The following is a 25,881-nucleotide window of genomic DNA, read 5'->3' on the forward strand; positions in this document are numbered from 1 at the left end:
TTATCTATCCAGGTTATCTTTATTATTAGCGTAGCACAGATTTCCTGCAATACAGAGAGTGGGGGGTTATTCTCCCCTGAGGACAGCCTGGGTTGTGTTTAGGGAACACACCAAACACTGAAACATGTTTGTGAACTCCTCTGCTCTGTCCTGGCCACCTGCCTGTCACCACCACAGACTGCTGTTAGCAGTGATTGCAAACCTGGGGCATTTTCACTGCCATCCAACTTGGAATTGCTTTTGAAGTCAGATTTCCTATTCCACTGGCATGGACTTCATTTGGTCCAAATTGAAAAGCAAACGAAAACACAGGGAACAGGAAACAAACAAAAAAAAATATTTTAAAACTATTTCAAATGCTCACATCAGGATTAAAAAAAAAAAAAAGCTGAATTTTGCTCCATTTAATGGAGGTGTTTGGGCCTTACTGCAGTGCTGCGCTTCACCACAAAAGGAAATTCCAGTAACTCTGAAGTGGAGTCCTCTGACCTCACTGAAATATTGTTGTTCAGTCTCTTTATTCAGTGCTGAAGTTTGTCAAAAGCAGCGGTTCCCTGGAGGAAAATTTCTGCTCTGATGAATAGTCATTTTCCAAGAGAGATATGCTCCATCCGCAAACGTTCCCGACTCCAGTAATGGTGCTCTGGAGGATGTTATTAATCAAGGCCAACTTTCCAAGCAGCAGATGTCTGTCACGGGCCTCTAGATGTTTGTACGGGTGGTCACAGAAAGGCAGGAACGTGCACTTTGAGGTTCTCAGTGAAAACCCAAGACTCCCAGGGCAGGGTCCCACAAGGCCAGGCCTCCAGCCAGGCTCCAACAAGGGGAACAAACTCCATGGCAGAGTGGGGGTGAGAGGCAGCCCTCCAGCAGGTACGTTGCTCCTGCTTGTAAACCACAGTCCGACAAAGAGAGAACCTGGTGAATCCGAGCTCAGGTGGTATTTTAGGAGCTCTCCCAGTGAGACCCAAGCGAAGCCTTCTGCTCTTCCTGCCAAGCTCACCATGCCTGATTTTGGCAAAGAACAGCTCCAGCATTTGCTCGCTGACATCCGGTACCGTTCTCAGTTTCTCCCGATGCCTCATGTTTCCTGTTTCACGCGCTAAGCTCTGGTGTGTGGCTCTCTTTCTGTATGCAATTAAAATCAGGAGCCAAACAGCCAATTTCCATTGGCATCATCATATTTTGCTCTTCCAGAGATGCCTCATCAGAGGATCTCAGAACATTTTGCAACTGTTCATTAATAAACCAGCCACCTGTCTTGGAAGACAGGCAGAATTATCCCTTACTGCATGTAAGTAAAATCCAGGACACAGACATTAGCTAGTTTGCCAGAGGTCATAAGAAGTCTTTGTCCTTGCATGACCCTGTGCTTTACAACTGAAATCTTCAGAGAGGTTTCTGGACAGCTACGCAGGTGCAGTGGCTGTAAATCAAATAAAAAATGGTAGTGTGACCTTTGTTTTATATTCTGATGTTTCTTCCTAGTCTTCTCCCATCTCATATCAAGGGGCACATTAGTTCTTTGATGAGGCTGTCTCTGGATCCACCAGACATGCTACAACCACCTGAAAACTTCCTTAGCCTCTGCAGAAGGAGGGATGAGTGTCTCCAGCAAATGCTTTCGATGGGAAGGGAGGGAGGCAGGTAGGAGCCCTGTGGTGCACCCATGAGCTGTGGGCTGGCTTTGATCTCTGAGGGCTTGACAGCGCCTTTAGGAAGCTCATATTTATCCGTGCTAAGAGTCTGTCTCTTCCTTCCTCCACTCAGATGTCTGCTTTGAACAGAACACCAAATGATGGTCATAAATATCAGGGGATAATTAGAGAGTTTCCTTTCTCTTCCAAGTTTGAGAGCTGCAGAGAAGATGATCCTTTAAAGCTGCTCAGCGTCTACCTTTCCCCTGAGAGGGCTCCTGCACTGGTCATTGGTGCATCTTACCAAGACACCGCTGGGCTTGGCAGCAAGTTCCCTTCAGTAATTCATCTCAAATATTCCTTGTGCTGCTTTAGATTGATGATGTTTTCCCCTTTCCTTTCTCTTTATATTGTCACTTAACTGCTCCGACTTATAAAGCTGTTAATCTTTCACACACATGCTTACGTTAAGCAGCTTAAGAGCACTGCAAACACTTTATCCTCATAAAGATTGAACTGCCCTGATATGAAACTTGTAGCTCTGGAATAGAACAAAATTTACGTACGCAAATAAAAGCTGAAGGTCAGGGACAGACAGAGAGACTGTAAATATTTCTGGGCCCATATTTCAGAGGATTTGAAAAGAGGAGACAGGGGTTGATTGGCTCCAAGCTGCTTCTGTGCCCTGAGTCAGCAGGAGCTGAGAGGAGAGGGAAGATGGTGCACCACAAGGCTGCGTGGCACAGAAGAGTGACCTGCAGGCTCCTGCTGACTCATGCCACCACAGCCTGGAAGGACCATGTTCTGGGGAAGCCAGGGTTAAAGAGGTTCAGAAAAATCGCTGACATTTTTTTCCTCCAGGGATGAACCAGTTTAAGAAAACTAAACACAGTCTCTCCTGATGAAAGCTCCAAGAAGAAAACTCTGGAGTGAGCAAGAAGCTTTCTGGCTGTCCTAGTGCAAACACCTTGGTGAGCTCAGGAACAGCAGGACAGTTCACCATATGTCCTCTGCCCAGGGTACAGATCCTCAGGATTAGAAGGAAAGAGGGAGCCTTGTGGCAGGAGGAGGCTATATTGGACATGAGCAGTGCTGGGAAGTGGTGTTTAGGGTATGGCCATGCTTGGCAATATCCTCTCTTGAGGACATCTCCAGAAGCACCATTCCAAACTGCTCTGGCCAGTGACCCAGCTCCCATTCAGAAATCTGCACGCAGGTGAGCACCAGGTGAGCATCCCCTGTCCCACAGGTCCGTTCATCAGCTGGTCCTTTCCTAACGGGTGGTGTAACAGGCTGCCAGAGGCAGGACCAGCAGAAGGCTTTCCAGGGCTTTGCTCTCAGGCTGCCTGGATACATCAGGCTTTACAAGTGCCAGCACAGGCTCAGTGAGACCAATTTAAGGATTAGGGGGAAAAAGATGTATCGTTTCCCAGTATGCAAGGGTAACTCCATCTCAGGCTTAATTATAGGCCATTTACAGATCAAACTCTGAACTGTGGCATAGCAAGGATTTAAGGCTAATGTGAGTCCATCACAACCCACAGGACAATCAGGCTCATTCCTAAAGACCTTACTAAAAATTCCACTTATTTATGGGGAGATCCAGAGCATTTGGTGGACATTTTCTTTCCTGCAGAAGAGCTGTACTTCCTGAGGCAAAGCAAGCAGCTGCTTTTAGTCCTATTTCAAGTGATTCAAATTCAGTACAGATTTCTTTCTTCTCTCTTTTGAAAGGGAACTAATCCCATCTCTGAAGGGAAGAGAGGCAGTTTTGAAACATGCCAGGCTGTAGTTGCATGGGGTTTGTGCCCTCTGTTCCCTGTGTTATTGCTCAAGGGAAGCAGCACAAAATCCAGGCAGACCTCAGGGATGCAAGGATTAGTGATAGGCTTGGTCTGACCTTAGTCCAGGACTTAGCCCATTACAATGGCTGGGCACAGTTCAAGTTCAGATCAGGACACGTCCATGTTAAGCACTGCAGAAACAGGTCTGCTGTTAGCTGGCCCTGCTATACCCCAGTGACAAGCCCTGGACAGCAGAGTGAAATGCTTCAAGACACCTCTTATAGCTGTGAAGAAACGATGTCCACCTGTAAGCACAGTGACACAGCTGCTCTGAGAATTGGTTGATCTGTGCTGGGGTGGTAAGCTGCAGTTAGTTCATCATGTCTGGTCTTCATCATGATGCTCAAAGGCCCATGATCTTTTGGTCCATGGGTGATGCTGCACCTTCTGAACCATTCTGGCTGCAGGCTCTGTCTGCACTGGGATTCTGCCCCCACCCCCTATCAGTCCTCATGATATTTGTTTCCCAGTTCCTGCCCTGTAACACGGAAAGGGAATGGTATAAAGAGCAGCTGCTGGGAGCAGCTAGTGAAAATCCTAGTGAAGGATTTGGGACCACAGTAGCTTCAGCAGGGCTGGGACTGTGGCATAACCTGGCCTATGTAAGACTGCAGGGCAATTATGGCAAAAGTCAGTGCACCTCCTGGTACCTTTCCTTGGCATGTGGTTCTCCTGCCTATAAACACTTGGGCATATTCCTGAGAGTTGGAAACACACAGGGAATCCTGGTGCAAATAGGAACCGGGCCAGTACATCCCTCTTTTCCTCTCCATTATTTTTCACTGGATCTATCTGAATTCCTCTGGCAGTGATTTTTCTCTCCTCCTCTCCCTTCCTCCATGGGGAAAGAAATGGCTGTGAAACCTCCATGCCTGGGGAACTGCAGTGAAACAGTTAATGCTTTCCAGGGCTTGTGGTGGGGATGCAATTTATAATTGTGTTTTCCAAGAGAGCTATAAACTTGTCTCCTATCAGTTTTCTGGCTGAGGCAGAGAGTCATCAAGAGTTGCATCAGGGATGAGGTATAATTCAACCAATTATAACTGGCAGGTTATGCTGCACTTGTAAAGTACGGATTTTAAAGCCTGCAATTGCTGATAAACAGTATTGCAGGCAGAGCAGAGCAAAATCTATTTGCAGTGAAAAGGGGAATTGTATCATTTAACCCTTTCCTCCCATGCGGCCTGTTGCCTGGCTGCCAGTGGTGGTTGTCCACCTCTGTGGCAGATGCCATGGGGAGGGGGTTCCACTTGGCTGCACAAGGGTTATGCCTGGTGGAGGGGCTGCAATGGGCTGGGGCACCGGGAGTGCAGATGAATTCACGTGGGGCTGGGGTGCAGGGAGCCATAGCAGGCTGTGAGTCAATGGGCTGTGACAGCCCGTCCATAAGGGAAGTGATTTCCCACCCCACATACCCGCAGGACTGGACTGTGGGGCCTGACAAATTCAGCCCAGGGATGCTGCCAGGTCACGGAGTAAGAGTAGCCCTCAGGAAGTGTGTGCCCTCTTCCTTCATCTGTAAATGTTGTGCTTTTTTATACTCCATTTAGATCTGAAAGGGTAATTGTTTCCCTTCAGCAGAATTAATTGTAATCTCACTATTAGATAATTGTCCTTTAGTCTGAGTGCAGCTGCCTCTGAGTTACACGGTTACATCACCGGCACGGGGGGTGGCTCTGACAGCATCAGTCTCCCGTAGTGGAAAGACATCTAACTTGAGTCCAACTTCAATAAATCCTGGGGAGGTACGAGGGGTGGGGGGTTGTGGAGAGGAAAGGTTGCCTGTGAAATAATTCCCTCTTTCCTGCTGCTGCGAACACCCCCTTGCTGCTCCCACCCCTCCAGGACCCCTGTTGGCCACAGGCAATTGATGGACCTTGGAGCCACCGCGGCCAAACAGTCACAGGAGAGGGGAGGAGGAGTAGGAATAGGAGCAAGAAACTCAGCTGGGTAACAAACACAATGAACTGTGCAAACACGAGCGATATTCAGTCCCCTTGTGAAGGAAGGGGAAATGTGCTGGGCCTGATTTTAAGCAGAGCTAAGCAGATGCGGCTCCCATTAACTTCAGCCCCAGCTGCGTGTCCTCAGCAGCTCTGGGAAATCATTCCTCGGCGGCTTCGTGCCCATAGCTGCAGGGACATTTTGGGAACAAGGCCACTAGAGGGCATTCGGGGATTCCCACAAACTCAGGCTGGCAAAGACCGTCTCTATCTAAGGGTTTCTGAGACTCTCTCAAGATCTGCCACTGCAGCCAACGTAGTCAGGTGCTGGTGAAAAAGGGAGGAAGCTGGTTCTTCTGTAGGGTCCAGGCTGCAGTGATTTGGGACCGTTTCACTGTGTATTCTTGCAAACAGCTGAATGTTTGGGGCATTTAGTGACTGACAGGGGCTGTGGACAATTCACTTCCATCTTTTGTTACGTGAAAAAATCTACATACCACAAGAGCTTGTTGGTTTTTTTTTTTTTGGTCTGATGGTCCTAGAAGAGGTATGCAGACTGGTGATGGGCCTGGGTCTACTGCCTCTGAGAAAAGCAGGACAGCAAGGTGGCATCTGTCCATCTTATATCTGCCCAAGGGGGCTTTGGAGAAGGCACAAATATCAGGAAGCCAGTCTTCAGTGATGTGCTCCTTGCACTCACATTGTCCCCAGGCTGGAGGCAGGCAATCTTATTGCCACTTTTCTTCTGCAATTTTCTTTTCCATGTTTCTCCCCCCATGCTGTTTCCATTCCTGTGCTTATTCCACTTTAATTTTCTTGGCCTGCTGGTCAGCAAGCAAAGCAGGGACACTGTGCCCTTCCCTTCCAGCAGCAGTCCCTGTACTCAGCTGGGTGCCATCCTGGTGCACCTCCGTGGGGTCTGGGCCAGGCAGCCGTGACAAATGGAGTGCCAGTGCAGGACGAATGCTACTGATATCCCCTAAAGATGTTTCCTTAACTGTTAAGGCTCCCAGTGATGGAAACTCCACACCTTCTCCAGGCAATCCATACCAGAGCTTCATCATCCATCCTGCTAGACAGGCTTTCCAGATACTGCCATGAATCTCTCTTGTGCAGCTTAAGTTCCTTTCTTCTTGCCTTGTCCACTGCAGACACAGAGAACAGATTAATCTCTTTTCTGTCCCAATCCTTTATAACCTTGCAGACTGTTATCATGCCTACCTTTCTGCAAGCTAAACGTGCCACCTCTTCCCATCTTTCTTTGAAGGACGTGTGTCCAGGCTTCTGACCATTCTTGATGCTGTCCCTGGGTGCTCTCCACATGTTTCTTGAAGCAGAGGTCTTGAACCTCCTTGGGGATGCCTGCAGGCAATGTCTGCACATCTCATGATGCTGGTCACCTTCTTACCAGCAAGCTGAGCACCCTGGTCAAGCCAGGTCCCGTGCTGCAGAGCTTCTACCAGACCATTGTTTTCTGTCCCCAGCCTCTCTTGTCAGCTCCTGCCTCATTTTGCTTTTGTTCCTCTTCAATAGGGAAGAAACAAAAAAAAAAAAAAAAAAAAAAAAAAAAAAAAGGCTTTGTTCTTGTGTCCCCTCAGGTTTCTCAGTGGTTAGGAGCCTGGAGAGGGTGGCCTGATGTTGTGACCCTCTGCTCCACCTGGAAGGGCCAGGAACGCAGAACTTATTGTTCCTGGCCCAAATAAATATGAAAAAAACAGACACAAATGGTACAAAAGTAGTGGCTGTGTAACCACTGGTGTTCTCAGCTGTGATAATGCTGTGAAATGATATCTGCTATTGTGAGCTTAGAGAATAAAGGTCTGGGTGGCTGAATAAATAAAAATAACATAAAATGGTGCTGTGAGCCCTTTTCAGTTAATAATCCCAAGTATCCAAGATTAGGCATTTCCCATAAAACCTTCATGTTTTCAGTCATTTTATGAAATGACAACATAACAATAACAACATGACAATGGCTTTATAATAGGACAATAGCGTACACATCTTACACATGAGCCAGAGCTATTTTTCGCAGTAAAGTTGCAGTGAATTGATCCATAAAAAAGGGGAAAAAAAAAAAAAAAAAAAAAAAAAAAAAGATAAAACCAGGACTGCTTTTCTGAAGACTTCCTTAAGTCAGAAGCAAATGATTGGGTTCAGCAAGAGTCCCCTGAGAACATTCTGCATGTTGGTTACCCAGTAACCTTGGTGGTGCCTCCTGGGTTTAAAATCCCTGAATCAATGTGGTACTTAATGGGTTTGATAATCTGTGTCCACGTTACTGGTGAGGTTTAGGAATCCTGGCTAAGTCTTCTGTCTTGGGAATGAGCCCAGGAAATGGGTGATGTGCTACAGACTGGGAAGGTACAAGGAGGCTCGTGGTTCCTCCATGAGGAGCTGAGGCTGAGGCTGAGTGCAACTTCGCAGCACATGGGTCTGAAGCGAGAGCCAGTCCCCCAGCGCTGCAGGCTGCTTCTGGGACAGTGGCTCCTACAGGATGGAGTTCATGTGGAGTGAAGCAGCTGTGTAACTGCTCTTGCTCACACAGCCTGTATTTGTTTTTGTATTTATAACAGGCTATAATGTCTTGGCTCTTTCCTTTTTCAGATACAAAGGCAATACTGAGACTCCCAAAATATCTCTATATTGGCCCTTACAATAATTCTTGGGGCACTGAATCATTTCTAAATGATCAAAATATGCAAAGAAGGAGCCGGATCGTATAACAACAGAATGACTTGAACCTGAGTCATGGCTAGAGGTGGAATCCCATCTCAAGAAAAACTTATTCTTGGTGCGGAAGAATGTCTTTGTCTGAGATGAAAAATTAAAACTCGGGTGCTTTTTGTGACATAGGACAAACAGCAAAAGCAGGAAACACAAGAGGAGAACTTCAGGGAGAAGGGCTGGATCACCTCTGTTCCTCTTCCCTGGCCAAAACGGTCTCTGCCAGGAACTGCCCAGGGTGAGTCTGACAGCACCAGTCTCTGCCCATGTCCCGTCCTCGCCCCCAGGTGTGATGGAGGCACACCAGAAGATGGAGGGGAGTAGTTCTTCTCAGAAATAGAGTCAACAACAGGTGTCCTTGTCAAACATACACATCACCTCCATTTCCATAGTGAGATATCTGGTCAGGCCCTGGTTTCCTCATAGCATGGATATTACCTTCACAACCTCTGTGAGCCTGGCCTATTAAATGTTTTCAGGAGACTCAACTGAAGATGCAGGCTGCTACTGGAGCCACTGAAGAGTTAAACTGGCAGTGATTTTACAGCTGATGTCCCTGACACAAGGCAAGAACAGACTCCCTGAGGGACTTGGCCGTGGTGATCCCTGTTAGTGGGAAGCATTTCTCCAGTCAAGGAGCCGAAGGCTGCTCTAGCTGCAAAGGGAGCACCATGCTGGTGGGGGTTAGCGGTGGAGACGTGTCCTGTCTGCAGCCAGGAGTTTGGCTGCTCCCATGTTCCCAGGTGCCAGCAGTTATTTACAGCATAACCTGCAGGGTGCGAGTCCAGCAGATGCAGATCTGCTTGGCCCCTGTCAAGTGATTGCATTAAGTGCTGCTCACACCAGCAGCCCCGAGAGGGGCCTGACCCAACTCTGACCGATGCCATCTGGACCAGTACCCACCAGCTCGTCAGACACACAGATCGGATGCTTCCACATCTGACACCAGACCTACTGCGTGCTGAGCCAGACGCTTTGAAAAGCTTTGCTGGTGTCACAGGGATGTTCAGGCTGCTGTGAGCACCAGGCAACACTGATCCCTCTTTAACACTGACATCGGGATGTGTCAGAGCAGTGCCTCTGGCATCTCTGGAGCTGCACAGGTACAGGGGATACATGGGAGGAGAGGTCCTGGGCTGGCACGTCACCTCCTGTGTGTCGATTTGGGGCCACTTATGGTGGTGGGGTTTCTGCATTCAGCTTTTCAGCTATTCTGTATTTCTAGGGCAGAACATGTCCTGACAAGGATTTCACTAGTGTCAGTGAGAAGTCGGGGGCTCATAAGCCAGACAAGTAATAACTGCACTGCTTCACAGGGGGCAAAGCCTCCATACCAGTTTGAACTGAAGATCTGGGCAGCAAGGTGCCAGTCTTGCATTCCTGCACAATCTTCAAGTGCCAGATCTCCCCCTGCCCAGGCTGACCTGGAAGCAGATATCCCAACCAGCTGGAGCTTGTCTGTCCCATGAGCTGGCAGCTCGGTACTGCTCCTCTCCTTCCCATGGCATGAAGACGAGTACCTGAGTGAAGTCTGCTTTGACCCCCAAGGTTGTGTGGCCTCACTCTGCCAGCACAGCCATAGTGCAGTTGTCCAGGATGCATTTACATGCTTCTAACATATATTAGTGGCTGACTTTACATGACTGGAGCTGGGTACCACCAGGATCAGACCTACTAGGTTGACTGAAGACTTCCCTGCAAGCTAACGTAAAAGCTATATATCGAGGCAGAAAGAGCAAGCTCTTCTACTGGTCCAATACGTAGGGTGGGTTTCACCTGCCAGGATCATACAGGAAACACATGAAAACTCAGGTCTTCTGGTTCTTCTTTCTTCAAGCAGCTGTGAGCCAGCTGCAGGCAAAGTTCAGTTCCCCCACAGTGCAGTGAAGGAAAGGCAAAGCAGAGCTCAAATGTGATTTCAGGGGCAAGAATGAAAGGACACTTCCAAAGCCCACTGAGAGTCAGGAAAGCAATTTGAAGGCCAAGGGGCTGCAAATCTGATGGTAGGGCAGCAGAGATCAGTGTAAGTGTATGCTGAGGCATGAATTGAAGAAGGCCAGCAAAGAGCACATGAAGCAGAATGGCATCAGGTCCGGTGGGTCAGGCACAATCACGCACTCCGAGGAGCAGATTACATGGCTGCAGCAATTGATATGACAGGCATCAGAGGAGGCTATCCATCTGCGAGAGCGCTTGGCCGAGGCACACCATCCCATTAACGTCTGCTAGACTGGAACGAGATCAAAGGGAATACTCCTGCTGCAGAAGGTATCCAGCATCAGAGGAGAGACTAAACACTTGGTAATGGTCTGACCAGGAATGCTTGCCAACGTACAGCCACACAGATCATGACAGAGATGATGCAGTAGGGCTTGTACAGGGTCAGACAGGTTCTCTGTATGTCCTGCTTTTTTCCACTGTGTGGCATGGGAGTCTTACGATGGCCACTTTTCCTGTCGTGGCCATCCCCACATCTATTTTTGCAGCTGCTACAGGTACAGCTGAGCCACGCTTGTGCACTACTGTCCTGTGCAAATATTACTGATGCTTTCTTTAGGGCTTGGTTTGTTATTTCTTCTTATTCTGCTCATTTCTTTTAAAACAAAAACCCATCAGGCTTTTGAACACAGTTGCTTCTCATGCTGGGGAAATAAACTGTACCCAGTGCACAAGACCTAACCATGCCTATTTGAGTAGTAGCTGTAAATATAAAGGTACAGCTACAGTAAGGAACTTTTTCCCTATAGAGGCAGGAAGCCTAGACTGGAGATATTGCAATGGGCTTCATCATCTTGCAGGGTCGTAAGCAGAACTTGACATCACAAACTTCCATTAACACCCAAGTCTTTTTGGTCTGTCCAAAGAACCATCACCGAGTGGTGGCAGCAGTCCTGCCCAGGAGCCTGCCCTGCTTCTCCCCTGCCAATTTCTCTCACAGGGGAGACGGGGGGGACATATGTGGAGGTTGACAAAGTTGGCAGAAGTGTTTTGGCTGACTTCTGTGGGTCTGTTGTTTTGGGATGGGTGCTGCTGTTTTGCATGTGCTTTATTGCCTTGCTGTAAGGTCAGTTCAATATCTCTCGTGTGCTGGCTGGGCCACTGCCAAAAAGTAATGTAGCAAGACAAGGACAATGCTGAGATGAAGAGAAGTGGATGAGCTCAGTGCTCTCAATGTTAATTATCAGGCGTGATCGGCCTTGCTAAAAACTTCTCAGGCCTAGAGCCACATTTTCTCACTTGCCTTTTGTCATGATGGTGATGGATAAATGAATGGTATCTACCAGGCCCAGCTCCTTAGGGAGATGTAAGTGCTCAAGACAACTTCTGTACTAAAATTATCTTGTGACATGCACGGGAGGTTGTGATGTGTGGCCCCTTTTTGTTGATTTTTATGTCTGCACAAAGCGAGCTCTGCGAGAGCCAAGTGGCACAGGAGCAGCCACCAGCTGCCTGGACCTGGCTGTGCGGCTGGGACAGACTGGGAAGCACCCACAGGGCTAAAGAAGAATAAATGGTGTGTGCCAGAAACTGGGACTTCTCGCATTTTGCTGGGATGGTTCCATTTTACTGAGGCAACACAATGAGACATCTCCTGGCCTGTGGATGGAAAAGTTAGAATGTCCTTAGTGTGTGCCCAGTGTACCTGTAAATGCACACTGTGACACTGAGACCAACCTGGTCCCTGCTTGTGTGCACTCAGGAGCTGCCAGGCTGTTTTCCTTGCATTACACTTGCAGGAATGGATTTGAGAATGGATTTGAAATCCTGCATGGAGACATCTGGTGAGGCCATCCTGTTGGTATGGGACAACAAAGTCTTCATTCTCAGAGGGATGTCATTTTCTTTCTCCTTGCTATTCCAGCAAGACCAACCAGGTGTATTTTTGGAGCACTGGTCCGTCCTGTTCTCATTTTATATCTTCTAGCTCTGAGGTTGGATACATTCCTCCCCAGTAGGGCCCACTCCACATTTGTTCAATGCATCCTGGTGGTGAAGCTTACAGCCTGAACAGCTCTCTAGGACATAAGGAGCTTTATTTAGGTCAGTAACCTACTGTGCTAGTAAAACCCTGAGCTCACCATCCCAGACAGTATATGACAGTGACACCCCTCACTTACAGAAGTCACTGGACTCACTCAGTCAAGGCTTTGGCTTGAGAGAATGAGCTCAACTGCAAAAACAGGGCCCTTTCTGGGGCAATCCCCAAGCAGAAGAAAGCATCTGGGGACCCGGTACAGAAATGAAGCTGAGTCAGCATTTCACAGCAGACTGCAAAAAGGAAAAAAAAAAAAAAAAAGTTTGAGAGATGATACCAAAACCTCAGGATTTTTGCTCTGAAGCAGAGTCTGCTGCACCCTGCTAATGGACAAGTACCTTCAAACACCACCTCAGAGCATGAACCCCCTGCAAGGTGATGAAAGAGCCACTCAAAAATCACAGCAAGTGTTTCACAGCTCCCGTGTTCACAGCTGACAAGTAGCATCACGCTGGGCTGCTCATTCCCAGGCAGCCATACCATGACCCATCCTCAGGGCCAGCCTACTCCAAAGGATCTCTGTGCACACAACTGCTCTGAGCTGAGGTCCGGGACATGGTGGGGCACGGAAGTGGCACGCAGTGGGATGAAGTGTCAGAGACAGCAGTGATGCTGGAGGGGAGCTGGGGCCACTAGAGGGAAGCATGAAGCCGCTCACGCTAATGGCTTCTGAGGATGGAGATGGGGAGGCTGAGAACTGGCAACAAAGAACAAGAAGCTGTGGGGATGGGGACAGGCATCGTTAACTCCTAGGGTGCTGCTGCTCTGTGAGCACCTATCACTTGTCCTTGGCAGGTGCAGCTGAGCAGGCAGGAGCATGAAAGCCATGAGCCATCTCCGAGCGGTCTAAGCCCTTCCTGGCTGCCCAGAAGGAGTCAATGGGATCTCACCTTCCCCAGCACGGGCTGGAGGTTCCCTGGGAGCAGTGGTGTGCCTCTCTGCTTTAGCATGTAAAGAAATGTGAGGTGAAAGGGGCTGTTCCTAGCTGAGGGATGTGCTGTGAGCCTCAGCTGAAACTGTGGGTCCTCTTGGTGTCCAAGGGTGGAGAATAGCAAATAATAAAATAAAATAAAATAATCCCCCATCTCTGAATTTTGTCCAAGCTAGAGCCAAGGATTCTGGAAAGAAATGTCAGCACTTGGGGGGGGGGCGGGTCAGGGAAAGGGAAGGGGACCCAGACACCCCCAGCTGACCACTGCAGTCACACACTGGGTCCCCAGACAGATCCTGGTGCCTGCCTGTGTGTGTGGCCAAGCCCTCTGCTCCCTTACACTGAGGATGTGACTGCCCTGCATGATGAAGGAGCTAAAACAAAAATGTTATACCTCTTATTTCATTTTCAGTCTGCTATAGTTCTCACTACCCACTCAGGCCCTCCTTTTGGCTACACTGACTACCTGTCAGGGTGGACAGGTCCACCCATCACCTCTGGCCGTGCACCCAGCAACACACAGCAGCACACAGCTGGGCTAGAAGGTCTCTTTTCCAATCTGGTTCAACATTTCCGTGAAGAAAGATTCCCTTCCCAAGTCCCTGAAGGTTCTGTGCAATTAATCTTTAGCACCTCATTTACTTTTGAATATATTGTTTCACAAATGACCCGGAGCCAATACCATCACCTTCTCCCCATCCCTCAGGTTCAGCTTATGACAAGAGGATAAAGCATTTGATAGATGGGAAACTGCAGCATGGTGGTCAGCCCTTAGATACACAGACCCCAAATACCTCTCTCATTTGCTGCCTGATCCTGGGTGCTTTCAAAAAGTTGGACATCTCACCCAGCCACAGCCGGTTTTAGGGGCAGAAGAATGACTTGGGAAGCCCATTGAAGGAAAGCCCATCATTGGAAAGCCCCTGTGGCTGGAAGGCACCTGGATGATGAGAGCAAGACCCTCTAACCCTTACAAAGGCCATTTTGGCATTCAGGAGACGGTCAGTGTTATAAATGGCTGCCCTCCCTTTGGTTTCCACCATACACCTTGGGAACAAGAAGACTTTGCCCAGCGTGTGGAGCTGACAAAAGCCAGGTATCAAAGATCCAGAAATCAGCCCTTCACAAAAGGAATGCCTATGAAGCTCTAAACCTCCACAACCCTCATTTGATCCAGCCCCAAGCATTCTATGTAAATGCAAGAACACATGCTGTTGACTAGTTCTGCTTCTGTCCCCGCTCCGAGCCATCCTTTGAGCCAGATTATCCCCTGAAGGGTCTCCAGTCTCCCTGGAAGTCCAGAATAACATCCTGGCAGTGGCACAGGCAGGAAACAGAGCCAGGAACTGAAGCCACTGAACACTTGTCTGGAGATGCCTGCGGAGCAGTAGTCTGTCCTTTGAACAACTAAACAGGTCTAGACTGGAGCAGGGAGAGGCAGCAACGTGGAACTCATTCAGGAACAAATCCCTACATTGCAGTAAGCCCTCCTTGGAGCTGTGAGGAGCCCATAAGTGATGCCTTTACTGGGAATACCCTTAACAAGGTACCTGGAGAAAGCGGTTGGATTTGCAAAAGTGTGGGGCAAAGGGTATGTGACTCCACCTCCCTGCTCTACAAGAGCTCAAAGAAAAGGAGGTGACTTCTGCTGTATGGCAAAGTCCCTGCAGTGCTCTGTTCTTTGGGCACAGAGATCAGAGTATGCCTGTCTGCAGCTCTCCCATGTGTTAAATCTGCCCTTGCTTCCAGTCTTTAGATGTCTCATTTTTCTGGAAAACTCTCTGCTAGGAGAATATTTCAGATCCTGTTTGAACCATAGCCCATGAACTGTTCTCTCTCCACTTGCTGGCTGAAAAAATGGGGGTCTGAGCCTATGTGTCTGCATCTGTTCATGAGAATGCCTTGAGGCATCACATGTTAATACACTCACTGCAGACCACAGACTAGCATTTCTTAATCATACTAAATCACGGAAAAATGACAACATGCTCTGGCTGCAAATGAACAGAGACACCTTTATGTGCTGGCTGAGCCTGAGCAGAGGAACTTCTCACACTATGTGGGAGAAAGGAGCCTGCAGCAAAGGTTTGGGGATGACCACTCTGACATCTTCCCAGCTGTGATGAGAGGCTGAGGTGGGGCGGTGGGAGGGGGCACACCTCAGCTCTGCCCATGGCCCCTGTGAGTCACCAAACTCAGGGACTCAGCTCTGCTCTACAGATTTTACTATCCTTTGTCCAAAAATATGCTGTTCTTATGGACTCATGAGTAAAGGACAAAGCAGCATCGATCAGGACTGATCATCCGAGTAACCACAACAGGATTCTGGAGTAAACTATGGACAAACACTGCTACTCAGCTTCCTGCCTTTAGCTGAGGTTTCCCACTCAGTGATAGCCACTGTGTCCATCATTCAGCAGAACTGCTTTCCTGGCTCTGATCCTGCTCAGAGGTCCTCTTCCATTTGGGGGAGACAGGATGGACAGCACACATCTTGCTGCAGAAGCACCCCTCATGCAAGAAACATGGGCAGGAATGCTTTGGTGTGCAATTTACTTACTCATCCCCATTTTAGCAAAGTGGTTAGCCTCACTCAGTGTGGTAGTTCTGCCCCATCTCCACTGAGCACCACAACACGTCATACAGTGACCCCTTCAGCCTTTGCTGGGTGGACATTGAAAAAAATTATTATAAAAGGGAGCTGCAGAGAATCTAAAATAGCAAAAATCCAACATAATGAGGCTTTTCAACCCAAAAAAGTCAAAGGTGATTGTTGCTTCTGATTGGACAAGCCCTGCTATCAGGGTGACAGAGGTGAGATAAAAGCTTGGGGTCAGGACCGGCAGGTAGGGGGTGCACCCTGCCTCCCCTCCTGGCTCCGTATGATTGCAGGGCCAGGGAGGGCCAAGTGCATCAACCAGGCTGCACTGCAGGGGCACAAATCTTCCACAGCCCTCAACTTCATCCTGAGGGAAGTGAGTTTGAAAGGAAAATCCCAGCAGATCCACCACCACTTTTTTCCCACCTTAACCTGACCCACGTTTCCCAAAGAAATTGTCACTTTCAAAGGTTGAAGTGGGAGGAAGAATAACAGAGAGCTCTCTATCCAGCTCATGATGCCATGCTGCCATCTCTGTGCCACAGTACAGCAGGGATGAGCCTGTAATCCTTCCCTGCCTCCCAGGAAGATGGGATCAATTTGTGAGCATCAGGAGAGCTTTGAAAGTGCAGGTAGGAGGCTGTAAGAGAGGAAGACGTTGCAACTTCTGGGCTCTGAAATTCAAAGCAAAGTGCCTTTTCATTTTTTCCACAGCCTGCCAGGCTTTGACAGGCTAAAACACCCAGGGTGAGGGCAGCCTAAGCTGCACAGAAATGCTGTGGAGCTCTCTCCAATAAGTTTGGCCTGGAAGAGCTGGAAGGAGCCGAGCCAGCTGGGCAGGAGCTGCAGCTGCCCCAGGACCAGTGCAGTCAGTACAGCCCCACGCCTGGCAGACATCACCTTCTGCTCCTCTTCTGAGATCTCTGCAGACTCAAGCTGCTGGTGGCACTGCATGCCCATGCTGGTCAGCAGGGTGGAAAGCAGAACTGGAGGAGCTCAGGTGTATCCATCATGCTCCAGCCTTCCCTCCTGTGTTCGCCAGGCCTATATACAGGAATATGTGTCTCCACACAAAGTAAATTCTTCATGACATTGGCCACGACACTGGATGGGTTTGCTCTTGTCTCAGTACCAGGTCCACATCTTCCTTTCCAAGTCTCTGCAAAGAGCAGGAAGGACTCAGACCCAGGCAGATGGACCAGGGTTACTCCCAGCTGCAGGAGACCCATTGTGGACGATGCTTCCCCAGCAAGTCTCAGCCTTTGTGGCTCTGTTGGTATCCAGGCTGGTGCAGGCAGGCTCTGATGGATGCTCCGCTGGTCTCCTCTGAGCACGGGGAAGTGCAAGCAGCAGGGAACGAGGCAGGGCTGGCTGATGCCTCGGCACCGCAGCGCGAGCCCTTTTGAGTGGCCTTATCAATTATTCACACAGCTCAAAGGCACAGCGGGTCCGCCTGCAGCTCCCTCCCTCGCCTCTCCAAGCTCTCTGACATAATATGATTAGCTGGCTCTTTCACACCAAGAGCTGATCCTGGGAGATGTCTCAGGGAAACACCTGAGACATGCAGCGTGCCCATGGGCTGGGAAGGAGCTGGAGTGATCTGTCCTGCAAGCCCCAGCTCAGCTTGTCTGGGTTGCAGCATCCTCGGCAAGCAAAGACCCCACTCCTTGCTGCAGGGAAGGACAAATCAACCCTGCTTTGAGATCATGAGTGACTGCACGCTGAGGCCAGGGACGGATGTGACCCACAGCCTTGTTCGGGCCTCCTGAAGCAGAGCAAATCTCACAAATCCTTGGCTGCTGTGAGGAAACGTGGATAAACCGTGCTACTAATGCTGATACAAAGCTCTGCCCTGGAGCAGAGCAGGATCAGTGCCTGCAGGTGGTGCAGGCTGGGGCTGTAGAAGCACCCAACATCTTCTGTCCCCTTGCCCTGTTACTTGCTTAGCTGTGTATATCCCTGATCCTAAGGTTCTATCTCCTCTCTAGGAACGGGGGACAGGGAGGATCCCCATTAGTTCAGGTGTGAGCTCTGCACCACCAGTGGAGGTGCCCCAAGGCCTCCTGGTGCCATGGTGTGGTTCTGCACAGCTGAGGGGCATGGGGACACGGGTGGGCTGAGAGGAGCAGAGGTTGCAGGGATAACAAGCCAGGGTGCGGGGGTGATAGGGATACACTGGGTGTTTGCCTTCTAGCTCACTGGAAATCAGGTTTCCATGCTTGGAAGGGGATAATGAGGAGCCAGCAGGTGCAGAGAGGCAGTGAATCTAGCTGCTGGGTGCACAACTCTCCACCAAGAACCACCCATGTGCAAGCTGGGATGCTCCCAGCCACACCAGCCTTGTTCTGGGAGGCAGGAGATGCCCTCCAGAATCCAGGTTTGCACACCCAGACCCCATCCCTGGATCTGCCAGCTGCCTTGGCACAGCAGCAGGCCTCTGGCTGCAATGTCTGTAGCAGCCTTGCCTGTAGTGGGGCAAGGCAGAGGAGGACGTTTTATTTCTGGCTGTGGTGAGGAGGGTGAGAAGCATGACACGAGGAGATGTCCATAAAGAGGAGACGTGTCTGGGCACCTGTTGGGTGGCACTCCCACCCTGCTGCAATGGGCTGGTGGCTTTTCAGCAGCGGTCCTGCTGGTGGGGCTCCTGCCTTCTCCTCTGGCTAATCTTGGGATGCAGGGATGGTAAATTCCAGGGAGAAGGTTTATCCCCTCGGCAGCATTCAGTCTCCAGGATGAGGCACCAGGGGGCCCTTAAGGGCAGTGAGCAGGGCAGGGGGTGGGAGAGCAGCCAGAACCCCCAGCAGGGCACTCGTCCCCTGGGAAACGGAGGGAGGATGCAGGGGGAATTTCACCTAGACCAGGATGGAGAGTGGGGCGGGTGAGGCTGGTCCCTGTCTGCAGGACAGAGATGGGGAGCAGGGGGCGCTGGCTCGGGGCTCCCTGCCCGCAGCCCACCCGGACACAGCGGGGGGAGCCGGGGCTGCTGCGGCAGAGCTGCGACCTGAGCCAGCTGCTCATTTGTAACAGGCTCCGCGTTCACGCTGTGGTCTCCGTCTACGAGCACTCAGCTGCCTTGTCATCAGCCAATTCGATCCATCAGCTTCTTGACAGGCTCGGAGAATAAAAATAACCACCCATTTCTAAGTGCCTATTATGGCACTTTGAAAAATGCCTCCGCAGGCGAGCCTGAATTATTCCCAAAGTACTCATTTTTTAAAAACGTTATTTTAATGTAATAAATTATTTGTACTGAAGAGTAAAAGATTATCCGTGTACCCTGATAGCTCTCTGCACAGCAAGGGGTGCGGGCCTGTGCCTGTTGTGGGGAGGGGAAGGTGGAGAGCTCTGGGGCGGAGGAACCGTCACGGCCACATGGGAGCTGCCACGGATGCTCTGTGCTGTGGGAAAACACCAGTGGGAGACACACAGAGCTGCCTTTGCTGCTTCCAAAAGCCAGTGTCACCCGGGGGATCTAAGCGTGGCCTGGCACAATGAAGCATCCCCTGGGTGAGGAAGGATGTGAGGAGATGGACCAGGGGGGCAGACCTCATTGCTCCCAGAAGAAGGGAGTCGCTGCTGCTGCAGCTCATCTACGATGGGCAGCTCCCAAATGTTATTGCAGCAGCCACCCTGGAGCCACAGAGAGGCTCAGGAGGCTTTCCCCCATGTCTCACAGAGAAGTGTGGTGTGGTGATGCGCACACACCCTTCCAGTCCTGTGTGTCGGGCTGGACTGGCCCCAGTGAGATGGACACCCTGCATGAATGCAGAAAATAAAGAAAATCCTCACCTGGGCTTCCTCCACGTGTGGGAGCCCTGGTGGATTGCCCTGAGAAGGGCACTCTGCATCCAAGCAGCTGGCAAGGCTGAGCGGAGGCAGCGGGCTCTTGAAGAGGCTCTGTGGTAATGGGAGGCTGGGCTGGGTGCTGGGATGGCAGGAGGAGGGAGATGGGCAGCCTGCAGCACCCAGCACCTGGAGCACCCTGTGCAACCCTGTACCACCCTGTGCCACCCCGTGCCACCCTGTGCCACCTCCTCCCTCAGGGATCCACACCCACACGCAGTCAGAGCTGGGCTCAGCCCGCTGCTGAGCAGCTCTGAGCAGTGCCTGCCTGAGGATGCCACAGCCACCTCCTTCCTGGAGCAGAAGTGCTCCAGAAAGACCTGCTTTTGAGATATATATATATATATATATATATATATATATATATAATAGCAAGATATTTTTAGCACCCCTGGCGCTTTTTCTCATAGTATTCTATGATATTTTTAATACTGAATTTTTTAGTTCTGCTTTGGTTTAAGCTAAACCCCAAAATACTTGCTTCTCACAGCCTTGTCTTGCAGAAAAATAAAAAATAATAGTTAAAAAAAAAAGTGAGATATTATTTGGGCTGAATGTTTTGGGTGAACCCAATAATGATGTGTTTTTTATTGTTTTTTTTTTTTTTTTGTTTGTTTGTTTTCTTAAACAGCAATTTGTAAAATATTTATTGAAAGGTATATTTTGAAAGATCTGCCTTATGTCTCAAGCTACTCTTGATTCCAGACCCCCAGCACTGCCTCCCGGGCTGCCCCAGATATTGGGAAACCATCACACGGAGTGTGTGTGGACATGATGGGGGGATGCTTGCCTGCAGCCTCAGCAGCACCGGGGGTCCCTGCAGGGAAGGAGACCCCAACACCCTCCTTCTTCTCCAAGAGGGGACAGCACAAGGTGCGAGCACACACCTGCCCCAGCCCCACACTGTCCCCATGCCTCTCCCCGAGCCACTCTGGGTGCACCACGATCTCTGGAGCTGCTCCCAGCCCGTGCCCCCGTCACGTCCCAGGGCCCTCCTCCCCGCCAGACCTCCCCTCCCTGAGCGCCTTGATTATAGGGTAGCCATTCAAATCATTTTAATGAGCTCAGCCTGCTGCTGTGAGGCACCAGTAACTATGGCAACTTCATTCAAAGGTGCTGTGCGTGGTGGCTGTGTCAGGATGTGTGTTTCGGGGAGCTGATTGGAGGAGACGGGCGAAGGTGGGAGCCCACTGGGAATTTGGGCTTGTTTGCACCAGGGGGTTCATTTACAGCACTGACAGGTGGCGGTCTCGGGGGCAGAGGTCCACAGCACACAAGTCCCCTTTGGCCTGGGGACCTGCTGCCTGTGGTCCCAGGGGACCCAGTGGCCCCTTGCCATGGGGCCAGGCAGTTTGCAGCTCTCCACCATTGTCCTGGCCAGCACCTCGCAGGCGTCAGCAAATTGGTCATGAATCCCAGCGAAGCACTTGGCCCTTGCTCTCTTTTCATGCCCAGGGAAAACAAGTTGTCTGTCCAGGCTGGTGGTGGAGCGTTGTCTGCCTGAGAACAGGATCAGGCCCATGGTCCTCCCTGGGGCAGTGCAGCTGAACCTTGCACCTTGCTGCTTGCCACGCCAGCCGTGCTGCATACATCCAGAGCAGTCCTAAGGCACTCACAGAAGTTACGGGGCTTGTGTCAGTGTTATGTTAGCACTGTGGGCAGCGGGAACAGGCGTACACTCATAGTAAATCACTGTCATCCCACTCCAGCTAGTGCTGGGCACTGGATTCACAGAGGAAATAAATCTCATGTTTCAGTGCCACTGGCAACCATAAAACCTCAGCCCAGCTGCCACAAACTTCTGTGGTCACACAGTTTGTGCAGGTAAAACAAAGAGGGGCTGCAGCACTGATCCTCCCAGCCCAGCAGGTGAAATTGTTAGTCCAGCCCCAAGGGGCTTTGCCTGGATCCAGTTGGGGCCATCCCACAGTGCAGGTTGGAGGAGGTTCCTGCCCTGTGGGAAGACTGGCTGAGGACACCTTGCTCCGTAGGAAAGAGCTGCTTGCACGCAAGGTGTGTCTGGGAGGTGTGCTGGCCTGGGCAGCATTCCCTAGGTAGTACGCTGGCACTAGCGCAGGGCAGCTTTAAACACCTCCCTTTGGATCTGCCTGCACTGTGCTGCTCTGTGGCGCAGGAAGATGCCACAAGAGATAAATCACCAAGACCAAAGGTCACCCAGTGCCACACCATCTCTCTGACCCCTTTCCAGCTTGCTTTGTCAATGGCTTTGCACAGAGCTTGCCACAGAGTTTTGCTGGCTTGTTTCAGTGGCCTAATTTCTGTGTCAGTCTCTTTGGTGTAAATAAATGCTGCAGAAACCAGAGCTTGTCTGTGGACTCCACCACTGAAGTTGCTCCAGATGCACACATGTTCATCTTGGATCAGTGTCTCATCCCAGCTGAATTTCTCAAGTTAAATCTCAAGGAGGTGTCAGGATTTTCTTTAAACATCTCCTGGATTGTCTCAACAATAAATTTGTGTTTATAGGCTCAGTAGCTGAAGTTTGTTTTTAGGGGAAATGCAAATAAAGAGAGAATGAGCACTTGGAGGAAAGGTGGGGATTTCAAGGGTCACAGGTCACAGCAAAGAAAATGCTCCCTGTGGACACTGCACATTGAAGTCTGCTCAACCTCAGAATTGTAGAAATAAAGCAAAAAGAAATGTTCTCAACATATCTCTGAGCCTGTAAAGAAAGTTTCTTGTTCAGGCTGGAGCTGTTCCTGACTTTGTCTCCTTGCCCACTTTAATTAATCCAGCCAGGATTATAGTTACTGGGAAAGCAGCATAGGAGAGACACATGACAAGAAGTCAGGATGGAAACATGGTAAGAATTTTTGGATGAATTGTATATTTTTCCACTGGAAAATGTTGATTTTTTTTTTTTTCAAAACCAACACTTATTTTAAGAAAAGGTCGGGTTTGATTAATTTATTGAGTCAGAAAAAATCTGGAAGGAGTTCTAAATTTATCAAAATGAAGTGTTTTGACATTCTTAAGGGATAAAAAAAAAAAATCTATTTTCCATTTCGGATGACCCTTTGTTTTGAAATTTAAGCTAATTATACTTAAACATTTCAAAAGGATAAATACTTCAAAATCAGACTTGGAAGGGAGACTTGGCTCCTAAGTATCTAAGTTTTTGACTTTTCAGGACAAGCTGAAAGCCTTTGTGTAATCTGAGACTCGAACACTTCCTCTCACCTCAGCCCAGGATGACACAGAGCAAATGCAGCCTCTTCCGTGCGAACTGGGCTCACCTCTCAGCCCACAGCACAAAAGCTTTGCAAACCTTTTCCAGGTGTACAGCAGAGGGACTGGAGCAGCTGAGTCAGGGTGACTGCAGCTGACAGCGATGTGCAAACAGCTCTGATGGTACACATTGACCGCAGCTCCCCAAAATGGGACCATCCAGGTGGTCCCGTTAGTTGCTGACCCCATCCTGAGCAGAGCGTGCTGTGCTAAAGGGGGAACGACCCCATGGCACATGGGGGGCAGCCGGCGGCAGTGGTAACCCTACGGCTGGTCCAGGGCTTGGGGGGCTGAGTCAGCTGCTGGCTTCAACATGTAAGGTCATAAGAAAGTTGTTTGAAGCAGCCAGTCCCAAAATATTGGGTACTGAGAACCCACTGGCCCCATTGCCAGGTGTGAGGTGCTCCTCTGTGCTGCTGGTCCTTTGGTTTGTGTGAGCCTGTGTGATGTGAGCTCTTTTTTCTTTTTCTTTTTTTCAGGTGGGACAACGGCCTAGCTCATCACATCTTGTATGAGGGGCATGGGGCTGCCAGAGCCGGGCAGTGAGCCCAAAGCACAGAGGTCGTGTGAAGGTGTCTCTGGCTGAACGCTTCGTCTGACAACTTTCGCTGCTCTTTTAGGAGCTGCACAGACCCAGGCCTCCCCCCTTGGTCTCCAGGCCCAGATCTTGGCTGGGAGCCAGGCTGGGGATGGGGATCCAAGGGATGCTGAGGGACAGTGGGTCTGCACGCAGCCTGGATCATTGGAGCCAGCAGGGGAAGGTCCGCGTTCGTCTCCTGGCATGGAGCAGCTCCAGGCGAGCAGCAGGACGGGGGGAGCTGCCAGCTTCCCCGCTCCCTTCCAGGCTGGGGAGAGCTGCTGAACACACATGGCCTCTGGGCTCTGTAATCTCTAGCCACAAAGCTCTCGTCTAAATTGCTTTTCTGCTCATTGGAAGTGATTACATTTTCCTGGAAGGATTTGACCCTCTGGCTGCTGACTGCAATGGCAGCGCTCCTTCTCTGAGCGGCTGCTGGCTCGGGGTTTTGCAGAGTGACAGCCAGCAGCAGCGGGGAGCTCTCTGCTTTCCTGTCCTTGGAAGCAGCTGCAAAGGCTCCTGGCTTGCAGAAGACTCAGATGGGCAGGGAGAGAACGGGGCTCCAAGGCAAGGAGGAGGCATTTCACCCCCAGGGCAAAGCGTAGAGGGAGGGAGGGCAGCAGAGGGCAAGGAGAAGGAGGAGGGAGAGGAGGAGGAGGAGTGCACATGGCTGGGTGCAGGTGATCTGCTGGCTGCCTGGCTCATCCGAGACAAAAAGCAGACAGGACACGGAGAACGCGACACCATACCTCATTAGAAGTTTATGCAACATTAGTGCTGTGGGACCAGCCAAGGTTCAGGGGCTTTGAGGCTTTCTCAGAGCCTGGAAGGCTTCTCTGGACTTGCAGGGGATGTGGGTGGGTGCTGAGCTTCAGGAGATATCTCCAGGGCTTCATGCCAAGCAGCCTCACTGCTTGGCTTTGGGGCCTGGCAAAATAGCTGTGACCAGCACCTTCCCAGGGAGTGAAATTGTCCCTCTCCAGCCCCACAGAAATCCCAGGAAAGTGTCAGCAGTCCAGACTAGTGCAGCTCTCCAGCAAAAATATCCTGTTAACTTGGCAGAGCCAGGAGCAGGAGAGAAAGTTGCCTCTTCTCTTTGTTTCTTGGATCTGGGTCTCCAGGAAGCTCTGAAGGAGTTCCCCAGGGTGCTAGAGGCTGTGATGTGCACAGCTGTGATGCACACAGCTGGAGACCTCATTCTGGGGCTGAGGACACTGGTCTGTTTGGTTTGGAGCAATGAAGGTTGAATGTATAGGAGCATAACAGAGTTATGGAGGGCCCAAACTGCTGGCATCTGCGTCCATCCCAGAACCCTCGGGTCAGAGAGTGACCATGGTGGCCCTGACCACATCACGATATCAAGAGCCAAGAGGAAGGGAAAGGAAAATGTTTCTTCTTGTCTCCCAGTCATGCCAAATTAAAGCCAGGATGTGGAAAGCACTGTTACATTTTTATGAAAGATGCAGTTTGTGGCCACTCTGCTGACATTTCCTGTACAGAGGAAGCTCCAAAAAGTCAATATGATATGGAGAGCAGAAAGTTCATATCTGTCCCTTTCACATACGCATGAGACAGATTCAGCCACATTCAGTAAAACTTCTCCATCAGAACATCCCCAGGATCCCAGTGCTGATGTCCCCATAAGCAATAATATGGTGCCTAGTGCCAAGAATAATCAGAAATTATCAGGTATTCTTGTTACATCTCAGCCACCAAAGCATCAGAACAGACCTGTTTAGCAGAAGCAACTCCGATTTCTACTGACATATGAGGTGCCATAAAATCAAGCGAAGCTTTCAGTGACAGCCCAGCTCTGCAGCTGTCCTAAGCAAAGGTAGAAACTCATGTACAGCAGCCTTTGGTAGGGTGAGGGGGAGAAATTTATAGGTTTTGAAGAGAGAAATGGCCTTCAGTTGAAGTACCAGACTTTGACTTCTCCAAAGGAAAGAGCAGAGGGACAAAAGTCTTATTGATCGCAGCAATCCCTTTGGTTTTCAAAGCCATGAGTTCCCTCTCACCTAGACAGATGAGGCAAGATGCACTTGTTTCCTTGCAGCCCCCCTTCTGCACTGCTTGGTCACCCGGTCTGCCCTTGGCCATGAGGAGTCACCTTCACTGCATGCGCTGGCTGCATTACTATGTACTGATAAAGCAAGATTTTCAGACTTAAAACCCACATCTCTGAGTAGTTCTTGCCATAAATTCACAGGTATGTCTGTATAACTTGTTTAGTAAGCTAGTTCTTGTTATTCTGATCCAATCTTAGGGTCTGCCCAGGTCCCAGAGGTCTCTATACAATCCTGCAGCTTCTGCTACACCAGGGTCATTGAGAAAAACTTTTTTCAAGGAAAGCCACCATCCAGAGATCTAGAGACCTTCTCCCCATGCTTCACACCCCCTATAGCTGGGCACACACCTCTGGAGATGCCAACTTACCTCCTGCTGGAGAGTCCCACGTGCTGAGCCAGGGCAAATCTGACCACCTCAGTTCTTCC

At 50.1% G+C, this 25,881-nt stretch overlaps 1 long non-coding RNA gene across 1 annotated transcript; it reads right to left on the minus strand.

The window, feature by feature from the left end:
* Positions 1–25,881, minus strand: LOC311423397. Its single transcript, XR_014685697.1, has 2 exons — positions 25,823–25,881; positions 1–1,426 (listed from the first exon to the last, which is right to left on the minus strand). It is a non-coding gene; the product is annotated as an uncharacterized lncRNA (long non-coding RNA).

This window comes from Aythya ferina (genome assembly GCF_964211825.1).
Source record: "Aythya ferina genome assembly, chromosome: 24".
Classification (NCBI taxonomy): domain Eukaryota; kingdom Metazoa; phylum Chordata; class Aves; order Anseriformes; family Anatidae; genus Aythya; species Aythya ferina.